Raw genomic sequence first — 12,884 nt, forward strand, 5'->3', positions numbered from 1 at the left:
GTTGTAAATTTCCTCTTTCCCTCAGAAATTCTGGAAATTTTAGTCTATTGACAGATGATTAATAAGATAATAAAAGACACAGTTGTACATATTTATATAATATCTCACAATACACAAAGGAGTAGTAGGCTGGGGCCCACTCGTCCAACCGTCTAGACTTCTTATCTAGAGGGAAGAGGTAGCAACATAAACTATGGGAGATTCAAGAGAGGACCTTCGTGGCAATCAAAGGCTATCTTATAAGCAGTTTCTCAGGTAGCAGCCCTCAGAAGATCAGTGGTAATCTTTGCCTGGATCAGGTGTCAGATCTCTTATCTCTTCTTTCTCAGAAAAGATCTTTCCTGATCAGATAAGGAAAGAAAACCTCTGTTTGCATTGGTGGCTTACTCTACAACTTGTAGATTGATGCAATTTTTTCCTTCAGAGATATGCCTGCCAGAAGTCTGAAGTTTCCCCGAATAACAAACTTCAAATATGCCTAGGAAGTTATCTGGCCGCGGGGAATTTTACTCTTTAAACAAAAGCAGTGAGTGGGAAAATTCTTCAGGGGAGTGACTCTCATTATTTAATACCGCCCAGTACAGCCAGAGAGACAGTGGATCTGAGAAAGCATTCCTCTCATCAGACAAGCATTTATTGTTTGATAAACCATTGAACTTTTCGGTGACCAGAGTTAACCATCTCCCTTTTCTTTCTCCGGATGAGTAATTCCTTTGCTCTGACTTAAATCTTTCAATTACTTTTGATTACCTGATATATGAGAAAAACTTGCGGTAGCTAGGAAGGTCAGTTGAAGGAGTTTTGGGTTTCTTTGTTTTGTTTTTAAGTGATTATGCAGCCTTGCTCACTCTGTTGCAAGCAACCTAATCTCTGGAAGACAAAGGTCTCAAACTCCCAAATTACTTTACCATAATTCTGACTCTAAACTAAACAAATTGTACTCTAATGTAGAAGACAAGGAATGCTTGCTTCCCCAGTGAGTGAAGACAAACTCGTGTTTTGAGGACTTCTGGATTATCGCTGGTTAGAGAAATCCTTTTTTATGACATTCCAGGATATACCCTCAAAAATTGTTCGCCCTTAAGGTATACGCCAGTCTCGCTGCCTAGAACATATTCAGCCTTGCAAAGGCTAGAGACGCCTAAAGTCACCTGCTACCTTACCTCTACCCCTAGCCTCCCAGCGGAGTCAGTAAACACCGAGATTGCTCCCCGCAGTACACTGGGAGGGGATGTAGGAGAACGTAGCTACCATCTTGGTTGTGGCTAAACTCAGTGCCCTGGTTGGCGTCACTCGGCTCCTGTGCGCAAGCGTACTAGTAGTACGCTCCCCCCTCACCACCTTCCCGTGCACGCGCTCGGAGCCTGCAACTCTCGCGAGAGAAGCGAGATTTATTCCTACGTACCGGGCCGTGCTGCTTATGGCGGCGCTGGAGAGGGGGCGCTGAGCTGTTGGGGTGAGTACGACCTCAGGGTCTAATTAGGGGTAGCAGGAAGCCAGGTTAAGGGCGGATGAGGAGACGAAGACTAACGGGAGAGACTTCTGAGTCAAGGTGGGCATCTCTAGAGCTCCGAGTAGAGAAGATCTCACCCTGAGTTTCTACCCCAGGCTTTTCAATTCTTCCCTCGTCCAACCGTCTAGACTTCTTGTCAGGCCACAGAGTCGTAGCGAGGAGTTGAGGCCTGAGGGGCGCGCGTGGAGGTAGTGGTGGTGGTGATTAAAGTGGGGGGAGGGAGCGAAAATGGAGGCTCCGACCGCAGCCAAGATGGAGGCAGAGGGTGCGGGGCTCGGGCGCGGAGGCTGTTGGGAGCTGTAGTCGGCCCACTTCCCTCTGCGGCTTGGCCGGGGAAACGGGAACTACAAGTCCCGGCGGGCGGGGCGTGGGGGTGGTGGCGCGGTCCTTTGTGTGAGGGTGGAAGAGCAGAGGCAGTGGAGAGGGGCCTACTCTTGTCTGTGGATTGTGTGGGGTTTTTTTCCCCGTCACCTGTTTGGGGATCTGACTACGAGTACCAGAGCGCAGTGCGGCAGTGGCGCCTTCTTTGTGTGTGTGGACTGAGACCCCACTCCATCTAGGGGAAGTGCTTAGGGAAATCTTCCCTCACAGCTGACACTGTAGCGCCGCAGAATTGACATCCCTCCTTCAGTCACCTAGAGATGGGTCTCAACATCCAGCCCCCCTCTATTCGGCTCCCCTTTGGCTTCTTGAGGAAGAGAACCAGCCCCTACTCTTTTAGGCTCGTGGCTCTCACCCCTCTATCTTTGGGGAAACGGCATGGGCCCTAAGTTTGGTGGTGTTTTCACTACCACCTCCTCTGGCTCATATGTTGCAAGCGCTGGCCCACATTGTGCAATGAACCGCTTGGCTTCGTCATTCTATGTAGAGTTGGTTTTTTTCACAGCCGCAGTTGGAGACCCATGCGAAGTTTTTGCCATCTGATGTTTTATCAATACGAAATCTTGGTAGGGCGGTTTTTGTTTTGTTTTGCTTTGCTTTAAAGGTTTCCTTTAGAAACACCCAGATGGCTGCTGTCTTGTTTGACTCACAAGTGAGACAGGTAAAGCTTCCTAAAACAGACTTCTCACTGCAAAAAAAGAATGAACGTTTTTGGGCGAGTTAATTTCCTTTTTTGTATCTAAAATGTTTGAAAGAATGTGGTGGTCTTTTAAACAGCTTGGAGAAGGCAGAGAGGGAGGGAGATTGTCCAAAGGTTCTGTGGTTGTTAAATCTATTTCTTTGGAGAAACTAAAATTTTATTAGGCTGATGTGAACTGGCTGTTTGCAGCCAGGGCTACCAACCTACTTTTTTAAAATGTAGATTCCAAATTATAACCACTAATACAAGCTACTCTGCAAAATGCTGATTTTCATTTTGAATTACAAGAAGGTGCATCCTCAGTACATTGAGGGGTGATTTAATATGCTGGTGTGGATAAGTAGAGGATTTATATACTTGTACACATATACCAGAGTTATAAAATATAGATAACTAATCTTTTAGTTCTAGAACTGAAATGAAAGAGATGGTAGTAGTTCGGTTTTGCAGCTGCTCTGGATGTTTACCGTGGAGATGAGTATTTATAGCAGCTGAGTTGAAAAGTAAAGTATTTGAGACACAGAAGATAGGTTTTCTTCTTTTGTAAATAAGGTCTGACTTACCAAGTGTGACCTTTAAAGAGTGTGGTTGAAAATTCTGGTAATTTCCTGGCGAATGAAAATTGTGTGAAAGCTGATGTGTTTTTGTTTTATCCCACCCATTTCCCCTTCCTCCCACCTAAAGACACCTCACAGAAGTATACTTTTTCTGTTTAATTTGTGGTTAGATATACATTTACTGTTTTCATCACTTTTAAGTGCGCAGTTCAGTGGCATTGAGTATATTCTCATGGCAATGAAGGCCATGCAAGGTAGTTGAAACACAGAAATTCCTTTTGGATAGGTTGTTTTGTTTTGTTTTTTGGTGCTGAGTATTGAACCAGGGGGAGATTTACCTGAACCACATCCTCTGCACTTTGGGGACTTTTTTTTTTTTCTTTTTTCCATTTTGAGACAATCTCCCTAAATTGCTGAGCTGCATGGCAATTCTCCTACCTCAGCCTCCTGATGATGAATTTTTGAGGAGTTGGAGTTTGGGGACTATATTGACAAATGAAAAATTTTAAAAACCTTGATCTTATTAAATATACAAAGATTTGATGTGCCTTCTTAGCTTTGTCTTCCAAAAACAAGGGGGAAAACCACTTTTGAGATTTTTAACTCAAACTGTCTTAAGGAAAGTTCTTAACATTTAGAATGTTGTGGTAAAGAATTAACACAGCTGCTAGTGGAGGCTGCCCTCACTAGTAATCCCAGCAGCTCTGGAGGCTGAGGCAGGAGGATCATGAGTTCAAAGTCAGCCTTAGCACAAGAGAAGGTCTAAGCAACTCAGTGAGACCCTGTCTTTAAAAATAGGGCTGGGCTGGGCTGGGATTGTGGTTCAGCCATAGAGTGCTCTCTAGCACATGTGAGGCCCTGGGTTCAATCCTCAGCACCACATAAAAATAAATAAATAAATAAAGATATAAAATAAGTCATTAAAAAAAATAGGGCTGGGGATGTGGCTGAGTGAGTGCCCCCAAGTTAAATCCTGGGTAAACTCTAAGCCCCCCCCCCCCGTCCCAAAAAGAAAATTACTACAGCTAGAAAAACTTTCATAAGATTTCCTAACTAGAATGTCTCAAGTGTGGAATGTGGAAATGAAACTTGTGGAAGTTTTTGTTTTTTCTTGAATCCCATCATTGATGTTAAATTCCTTTTTGTCCAATCAGGATTTAAGTAATTCCTTTATCTTAATAATTAGAATGTTTTCTTATTGGGGATGGGGTTCCAGGGATTGAAAGTAGGGACACTCAACCTTTTGAGCCCCTGGGATTATAGGCATGCACCAGAATGTTTTCTACTTGCATGTGAATACCTGGTTAAAAATAAAATACAAAAAATTAAAAATATGACCTTTATGCTGAGGTAAAATGTTAACGGGAAGTTGAAAATAAATTGATCAGCAGTTTTTCTTTTTCACTTTGCACAGACATACTATCCTTTTATTTTCACCTATAGCCAGTACATAACCAGTTAGTTATTTGCATTTCTGCTTCCCCAGTTTAGTTAACTACTAGCTCCTGTGACCAATATTGTCTTTTTACTACAGAAAATCTTGGCCTCATAGCCTTACTTTTGCTAATGCAGCATGCTTTTGGTTTTTTTTTTTTTTTTTTTTTAATAATCCTCAGGTTAGTGCATATCAATCACTTAAAATATGATTTGTCAGAATGGAAGTATGCTGTAGTTTAAAATAACAGATTTCAAGGAATGAAAATCTGTTTCTTAAATTGAGTACACATGGACAGTGATAGCACTTTGGATATAATTGGTTAAATAAGACATTTAATTATAATTATTTATGATTATTGTTTTGAGAATTGAATCCAGAGGATACTTCTGCTGAGCTACATCTCCAGCGGCTCTGCGTTCCCCCACCCCCACTTTTTTTTTTTTAAGACAGGATCTTCTTAAGTTGCTAAGCTGGCCTCTAATTGTGGTCCTTCTTCCCCAGTCTTACAAGTTGCTGAGATTACAGGTGTACACCACTGCGTCCCACTTAAAATTAGTTTCATCTGTTTATTTTGACTTTAATATGGCTACCAGAAAAATTTTAAAAGTTGAGTGTAACTTGCAATAAATTTTTGTTAGACAACACATTGGTTTGTTTGTTTTTGTTTTTTGTACCTGGATTGAACCCAGGGGTGCTTAACCACTGAGCCACATCCCTAGACCTTTTAAAGACAGGGTCTCCCTAGGGCCTCACTAAGTTGCTGAGGTTGGTCTCAAACTTAGAATCCTCCTGCCTCAGCCTTCTGAGTTGCTGGGATTACAGACATGCACCACTGTGCTTGGCCAACACATTGTTTTCTAATGTGGAGCATTTCTTAAGCTTCAAGAACTCCACTGGCATTTGTCCTACTTCAGGCATACTGAATATAACAGTAGTTAAGTGATAGATACATTATTTTAAATCTTAATATCTCTTCAGGTAATAATTCACTATGGTCATTACTACTAAATGTATACCATAGGCTAGCTCTGCATTGATTTGATTTGTATATTTTCACTCAGTGGATGACAACTTAGATTGGTTTTTTTTATATATTTATTTTGTTGTTGGACACAATACCTTTATTTCACTTATTCATTTTTATGTGGTGCTGAGGATCGGACCCAGGGTCTTGAACGTGCAAGGCAAGCACTCTAACGCTGAGCCACAACTCCAGCCTCTAGATTGTTTTAATTGGCTAAATTGTATACCTTAGATTCCAAAGTAGAAATGAATTAAAACCTATTAAGTGTTATGCTTGATGTGATGGAGGTTAATGCATCAAGAAATATGAACTATCAAGGCAAGAGTATTAAGTTATAACCCCCCCCACCATTAAATTTGTGTGTGTGTGTGTGTGTGTGTGTGTGTGTGTGTGTGTATATTATACACAGGGGCTCCCTACCAATGACCTACATCCCCAGCCCTATTTTTTTTTTTTTTTTTTTTTTTTTTTTTTTTTTTTGAGACAGGTTCTCACTAATCTGCTTAGGCTGGCCTTGAACTTTTGATTCTTCTGCCTCAACCTCCTGAGTTGCTGGGATTAGAGGCATATATCTCTGTGTCCATCTGAAAAATATAAATATGGTGCTCAGTGAAATGCCAGTCAAGGGAGAACTTGACCTACTTGGGCCTTTGCATTTCTTACAAAAGAAGAAGATACTCAAATGGGTTAGGTGGGGAGATTTGTAGTCTAGTTCAGCCTTTCATTAACAGCCCCCACAAGTGAGTACTGTCATGTCTTTAGAATAATTTGCTAAAATGATGTATGTGATAGTGTAATACTTCCCTCTGACCCCTGGTATTGAGGGTGGAACTCAGGGATTCTTTACCACTACATCTCCACCGCTTTTTATTATTTTGAGACCAGGCCTCCCTCGGGTGCTGAGGTTGGCCTTGAACTTATGCTTCTGCCTCAGCCTCCAGAGTCACTGGATTACTGGTGTGCTTCACCGCACCTGTGTAATATATTTTAGATGGATTTCCTAATACATGAATATATTCACTCATCATGTATTCGTGCCTGCTATAATCCCTAGTTTCTGCTAGGCCTTTGAAATAAACCAGCTAAGGAAGCTGGTAAATAAAAAACAGGTGGTGATAATTTTAAGCCAGGTGCCATACAAAATAATCATTTGGATTAAGATTAAGAAATTAGCTTTACCTCCTGAAATAATGTGACATTGATAATAATGATCCATGTTAAGCAAAGGGAAAAGGAGTTAACTGCTTAGCAATCAGGAAGACTCTTCAGTTGTTCCCTGGTATTTCTGTGTGCTTTCTGATTTTTGTTTGGTGGTGTTTGTTTTGAGGCAGGGTCTCACTGTTTTTCCCAGGCTGACTTCAAACTTGAAATCTTATGCCTCAGCCTCCCACGTAGCTGGAATTACAGGCTACTGGCCACTATGTAAGGTTATTCCCTACTTTTCAATGTCTAACTTTGGAGGGTATGAAGGGCGATCCATTTATGTTTAGAGTATGAAGGCAAAGGAAGTTGTCAGTATACCGCTAGTAGAAGGGGTTTTTTTTGTTGTTGTTTCTTTGTTTGTTTCATATTGAACTCGGGGGCACTTGACCACTGAGCCATATCCCCAGCCCTGTTTTGTATTTTATTTAGAGACACAGTCTCACTGAGTTGCTTAGTGCCTTGCCTTTGCTGAGGCTGGCTTTGAACTCACTTCACGATCCTCCTGCTTCAGCCTCCCAGGCCGCTGAGATTACAGGTGTCTGCCACCACACCCTGCTAAAAGTTAATAATTTGATATGAGTGGTTACCAATTTTATTTAAAGGCCTTTACCAATACCTTGAAGTTCTTCAATGTTAATTTGATTGAAGAACATTTAGTGAACTATAAAAATCTCATAGCTATTTCCCGTGTGATGACACATGCCTATAATCCCAACTACTCCAGAGACTAGGATAGGAGGTTGCAAGTTCTCAGCCAACCTAAGCAATTTAGTGAAATCAGTCTCAAAATAAAATGAGCAGGAGCTATAGCTCAGAGATAAACATCACTGGGTTCCATTCCTAATATTGTTTCTTCCCCATAAAGAAATCTTATGGCTGTAAAGATATTAATTTAGCACTCAATTATTGGTGATTGGCCCTGCACGTTTTAGGCTCAACAAGTTTCTTATTTGTGTTACTAGATGACAAGCTTGATAGTTTAATATACAGCACTCTAGATTGGGTTAATGCAGTTCAAGGGTTTTTTAGGGGGTGGGCGGGTGCTGAAAATTGAACTCAGGACCACTGAGCTATATCCCCAACCTCAGTTCAAGTCTTAAATGATTCCCCCCTTTGTATTAGTTGAATCCAGGGTGCTTTACCACTAACTACACTCCCAGCACTTTTTTTTTTGTTGTTGTTTGTTTTTAATTTTCAGACAGTAGCTGAAGGTTCTTGCTAAATTACTGGGGCCAGCCTTGAATTGCCAATCCTCCTGCTGTAGCCTCCTGAGTCACTAGGAATACAAGCATGCACCATGGTACCCAGCCCTTTTTATTTTATTTTTATTTTTTTATCAGAGAGAGTCTCATTAGGTTACTTAGGGTTTTGCCAAATTGCTAAGCTGGCCTCAAATTGTGTTCCTCCTGCAATGGTCTCCTGACTTGCTGGATTTATAGGCTTGTGCTACCATGCCTGACAAATTATTTCTTTTGACATTTTTTTCCTGTAATACACCCAGTCTTGTCTTAAATAGTTCCTTGGAAACTAAGGTATTAAGATAAAATCTCTATATCAGGCCTACATTTTTAAAAGAAGAGATTATTTGTTTTGTTTGGTATTGGGGATTGAATCTAGGGCACTCCATCACTGAGCTATGTCCCCAGCCTTATGGTTTGTTTTGTTTTGTTTCGTTTGTTTTTTTAAGAGAGAGGTTCTGGTTAAGTTGCTGAGAATTAACCTGAAACTTGCCTTCCTCCTTTCTCAGCCTCCTTAGTTGCTGGAATGTACCACCACATCCGGCTGAGATGCTTTTGCTTTCTTTCTTTCTTTTTTTTTTTTTTTAATAGTTTACTTTTTAATGTGGTGCTGAGGATCCAGCCCAGTGCCTCACACATGGTAGGCAAATGTTCTACCACTGAGCCGCAACCCCAGCCCTGAGATTATTTCTTGATTGGATAATTAAGACTTCATTTAACACTGATAGAACTATTTACATTGTGTGTCCTTTGTCCTATTATGGGTTAATTGCCTTTTTACTTTATTAGTTTCTGTTGTGTAGCAGTGGGTTATACACTAAAAGAATCAGTGATAGAGAAATAAGCTTCGGTTTGCCTCTCAGAAATTTGAAATATAAGAGTTAGAGATGTTGAGTATTAGAGCACATGCCTAGTAAGTGCGAGCCCAGTAATCTGAACAAGGTACATAAACTTGAAATAAAGTGTAGAAATGATTTGGTACCAAAAAATTGATGTAGGCACTGCATATTGCTGTCTCTCTTAGTAAGAGTTAAGAAAGAAGGTAATGAGTCTGTGCTGGAATGTCAAGAAAGGTCTTGTCATCTTGAAGATGGCAAAATTATGTTCTTTATGGAAAGATACATATGAGTAAAGAAAAAGTTCAGGAATATTTCAATAGTTGTGTTTAAGGATTGGGGGAAAAAATGAACCTATCTAAGAGAACTGGAAAACAGCAGAAAGTTAAAATGGAAGCTGGTTATTATGGCACGTGTCTGTAATCTCCGCAACTCAGGAGGCTAAGGCAAGAGGATCCCAAGTTCCAGGTCAGCCTTAGCTACTCAGGCCCTGTCTCAAAGAAAAAGGGAAAGGTGTAAGACACACCTTGGTGTGAACCACCATATCCAGCCTCCTAATAGCCATTCTTATTTCTGGTTTTTAAAACGATATGATATCCATCTCTCAGCATGTCCACCTTTTTCTTCTTCCTGTGTAAATCAATTTAGTTGCTGGGCTTGGTGGCCCACACCTGTAATCCCAGCTACTTGGGAGGCTCAAGTGGCTGGAGGATCATTTGAATTTAGGAGTTTTAGTCCAGCCTGGCAACGTTTAAAACAAATTTTTTTCCGAACTCTTTTGGCCCATGCCTGTAATCCCAGCAATTTGAGAAGCTAGGCAGGAGGATTGCAAGTTCAAGACCAGCCTCAGCAACTTAGCAAGATTGTGTCTCAAAATAAAAAGAGTTGGGGATATGGCTCAGTGGTTAAGTGCCCCTGGATCTAATCCCCAAACCAAAAAAAAAAAAAAAAAAAACTTTTTTTTTTTCCAGTTAACGGAACTGTTAACACTAAGAGTCGGTGCAAAATAATCATAATTTTATAAATATCACAAAGCAGAATTTGGTGGTTTTTACTTACAATTATATTTTTTTGTGAACATTTCTCATCTACTTACTGCAACAACTTAGATCTGAGATTTGCTTCCTTCAATAAATCATGTGTAGTAGGAGTTCAACACTTATTACCACTTTTACAAAGAACTAAGGCTGTTTCTTGTTAATATCAAGTTGAAATGTTTTATATTCTGACTTGACTATACCTGTCACACAACATATCTATTTCACTTTGACCCAATCCACTGTTCTAGCCCAACTAGTCTATTAATTTCCTCTGAAACAAGCCATACTTGTTGCTGTAGAAAAAAGAAGAAAACTTTACTTAGTACCAGTCTTTAAAAAATAATAATAATAATAATAATAATTTAGCACATTGCCCCTGCTCTCAAGGAACTTAGAATTTAGTGGCATATTCTGGATTGGCATATGTGGTATTTTGTCCCTAGAATACTCAGCTGTTTATTCTCCTAGAATTCTGCTTGGTTTTCCAAGTTCAGTTCAAATTTTATGCCTTCTTTATGCTCACCATGTTGTTTTGATGCTCACACAGTTGTGAACAAACTATTTTTAGTATAGTATATGATATGTAGGTACCCAAATATTAGATAAGCAAAATAATTTTGGGTATTTTAATCCTGTATTCTGGCTCTTCTCAGCAAGATTATAGGCTCTAATGGGAGGAAGTTCTTTTGTATTTTTCAGAAAACCTAATACAGTGCTAGTTGCTTATAAAATGATCTGTATTAAATTAAATATTATGCTATGTAACTTCCAGCTTACATGGGAGTGGGAAGTTAAGGACAGACTGTGGAATAACTTGACATCTTGGGTATATGATGCCAGAGAAGGAAGTAATCATTATTTGAACAATTTCAAGTTTCCTAAATTATTTGCTTGACCAGTGATTCTATGTTAATGAGATTTGCCTTGCTTCCTGTTCTGTTACTGATCCTTTTGTGTATATTATACTGAAAGCCTTCATTTTTTTGCCTCTAGTATGAAGTGTAACAGAACAGACTTTACCACCTGAAACTGCTGCTTCAAGTTCAGATCAGGCAAGGAACAAACCTCGTAACAACCAACAAGACCAAAGAAGAGTACACTTAAGTTGAAGACACAACACTTGATCTGAAACAAGAAGTTTGTGCCTACTCAACAGCTTTGAAAGAGCACTTCCCAACGCTGCTAGTAGTCTTTGTTTTCTTCAGTGCTGTACTGTGAGATTGCCCGGTGCAGCAGCAGTTGTATTCTTTATTAGCTTGGTAGATCATTTTCTCTCGCTCTTTTTTTTAATACTAGCAACTTTCATCCTTTGAAACGTGTGCTGAAAAAGAAGAATCAGCAAATACTACTGAAAGTGCAATATTTGATTATCACTGCGAGGTAGGTTTGTAGTTTTAAGAATCAATTCTGTAATTCTGGATTCTGTAATTATTGTTCAAAACAATACATGTGTCTTTTTATAGTATTGTGGATTAAATCCAGGGACACCCCACTACTGAGCTACAGCCGCCACCCTTTTTATTTATTATTTTGACACAGGGTCTTGCTCAGTTGCCCAGTTGGACTTGAACTTGAGATCCTCTTGCCTCAGGCTCCCAAATCACTGGGCATGTGCCAATGTGTCCAGCCCAAATACAAAATCTTAATTTCTTTGTAAAACTTATTTTGTGAGTATTTTTAGAATTTAATATTTTCTAATTTATCTAGTATGAAAATAGTAACATTTATTTATGGTCTCTTATTAGGCCAGGACAGTATTTATGACCAAAACTGATTTGGTACAAATGATTATATTGATACATGCTCAACTCTTGACTTATTTGTCTCATAGAGAAGTTCCACATGTACTACTTTAAAACTTTTCATCAGTCATGGTGGTGCACACCTGTAATCCCAGTGGCTTGGGAGGCTGAGGCAGGAGGCTCACAGGTTCAAAGCCAGCCTCAAAAACTAAGCTAGGCTATAAGCAACCTAGTGAGACCCTGTCTCCAAAAAAGTGCTGGGAATGTGGTTCAGTGGTTAAGCGCCCTTGGGTTCAATACCTAGTTACCCCTGTTTTCACAATACATTTCTAATTTCAAAAGGTCCCAACTAAATGTTTCTATTCTTGTGAACAACAAAGGTTGGTCAACTGGATAGACTAAGTCCATTATCTATAGGCTTATCTTTATGTTTAAATGATACCCAGAAGGCTTCAAGTAGAAATGTCCATTGTATTCTTTATATAGGGGTCTTTGGAACTTAGGTGATATTTGGTATTAGCATCTCCATTTCCTTCTCCCCATCCTTTAAAATGTTAACTTCATGAAGAATGAAACTTGTTTTGCATCCAATACTTAATGCTGCCACTAGCTACATATTTAGTACATATTTATGAATGAATGATTATCATGCTTACTATATTGTTAGGTATTGCTGATGCTGGAATATGATAATGAATAGGGACTGGGGATGTAACTTAGTGGTAGAGCGCTTGCCTAGCAGGCATGGAGCTCTAGGTTCAATCCCCAGTACCACCAAAATACAATGAATGAACAAGACAATAATAGACTTATGATTTAGAGCAATTTATTACAAAGTGTCAGTTAATGTAGGCTAAAGAGAGAAAATGTGAAGAGAATAATTGGAGCAGTTTTCTCAAGAGGGAAAGACATTTGAAGATGAGTAACACTTTATTAATAGGGTGTCTTATAGAGGTAACAAAATTAATAGATTCAGGGAGATCTGAAAGCACATAGTGTATATTGAATAGTCCAGTAATGAACAGAGTAGAAAATGCAGTTTTATGGCATGGAGAGAGTAACTGGAAGAGGAGCCTTCTTGGAGTCAGGTTCTGAAGGGTTCAGGGTGTGTGACATTCTTCTGTAGGAGAGGCATCACAAGGGCTTAATGGATTTTGTTTTTCAGAAGTGAGATAGCTTTATTACTTTAGATTTGAAAATAATGTATTCACT

The 12,884-nt window shown here is 39.7% G+C and overlaps 1 protein-coding gene across 3 annotated transcripts in view; it reads left to right on the forward strand.

Moving 5' to 3' along the window:
- The first annotated feature begins 1,348 nt into the window (after positions 1–1,348).
- Csde1 (cold shock domain containing E1) overlaps positions 1,349–12,884 on the forward strand; it is a 40,535-nt gene continuing 28,999 nt past the window's right edge. For all 3 annotated transcript variants that reach the window (XM_076862892.1, XM_076862893.1, XM_076862894.1), the window contains exons 1-2: positions 1,349–1,456; positions 10,924–11,310. The gene's annotated coding sequence lies outside the window, so the exon portion shown is untranslated. The remainder of the gene's footprint in view (positions 1,457–10,923; positions 11,311–12,884) is intronic.

Source organism: Callospermophilus lateralis, chromosome 7 (assembly GCF_048772815.1).
Source record: "Callospermophilus lateralis isolate mCalLat2 chromosome 7, mCalLat2.hap1, whole genome shotgun sequence".
NCBI classification, from domain to species: domain Eukaryota; kingdom Metazoa; phylum Chordata; class Mammalia; order Rodentia; family Sciuridae; genus Callospermophilus; species Callospermophilus lateralis.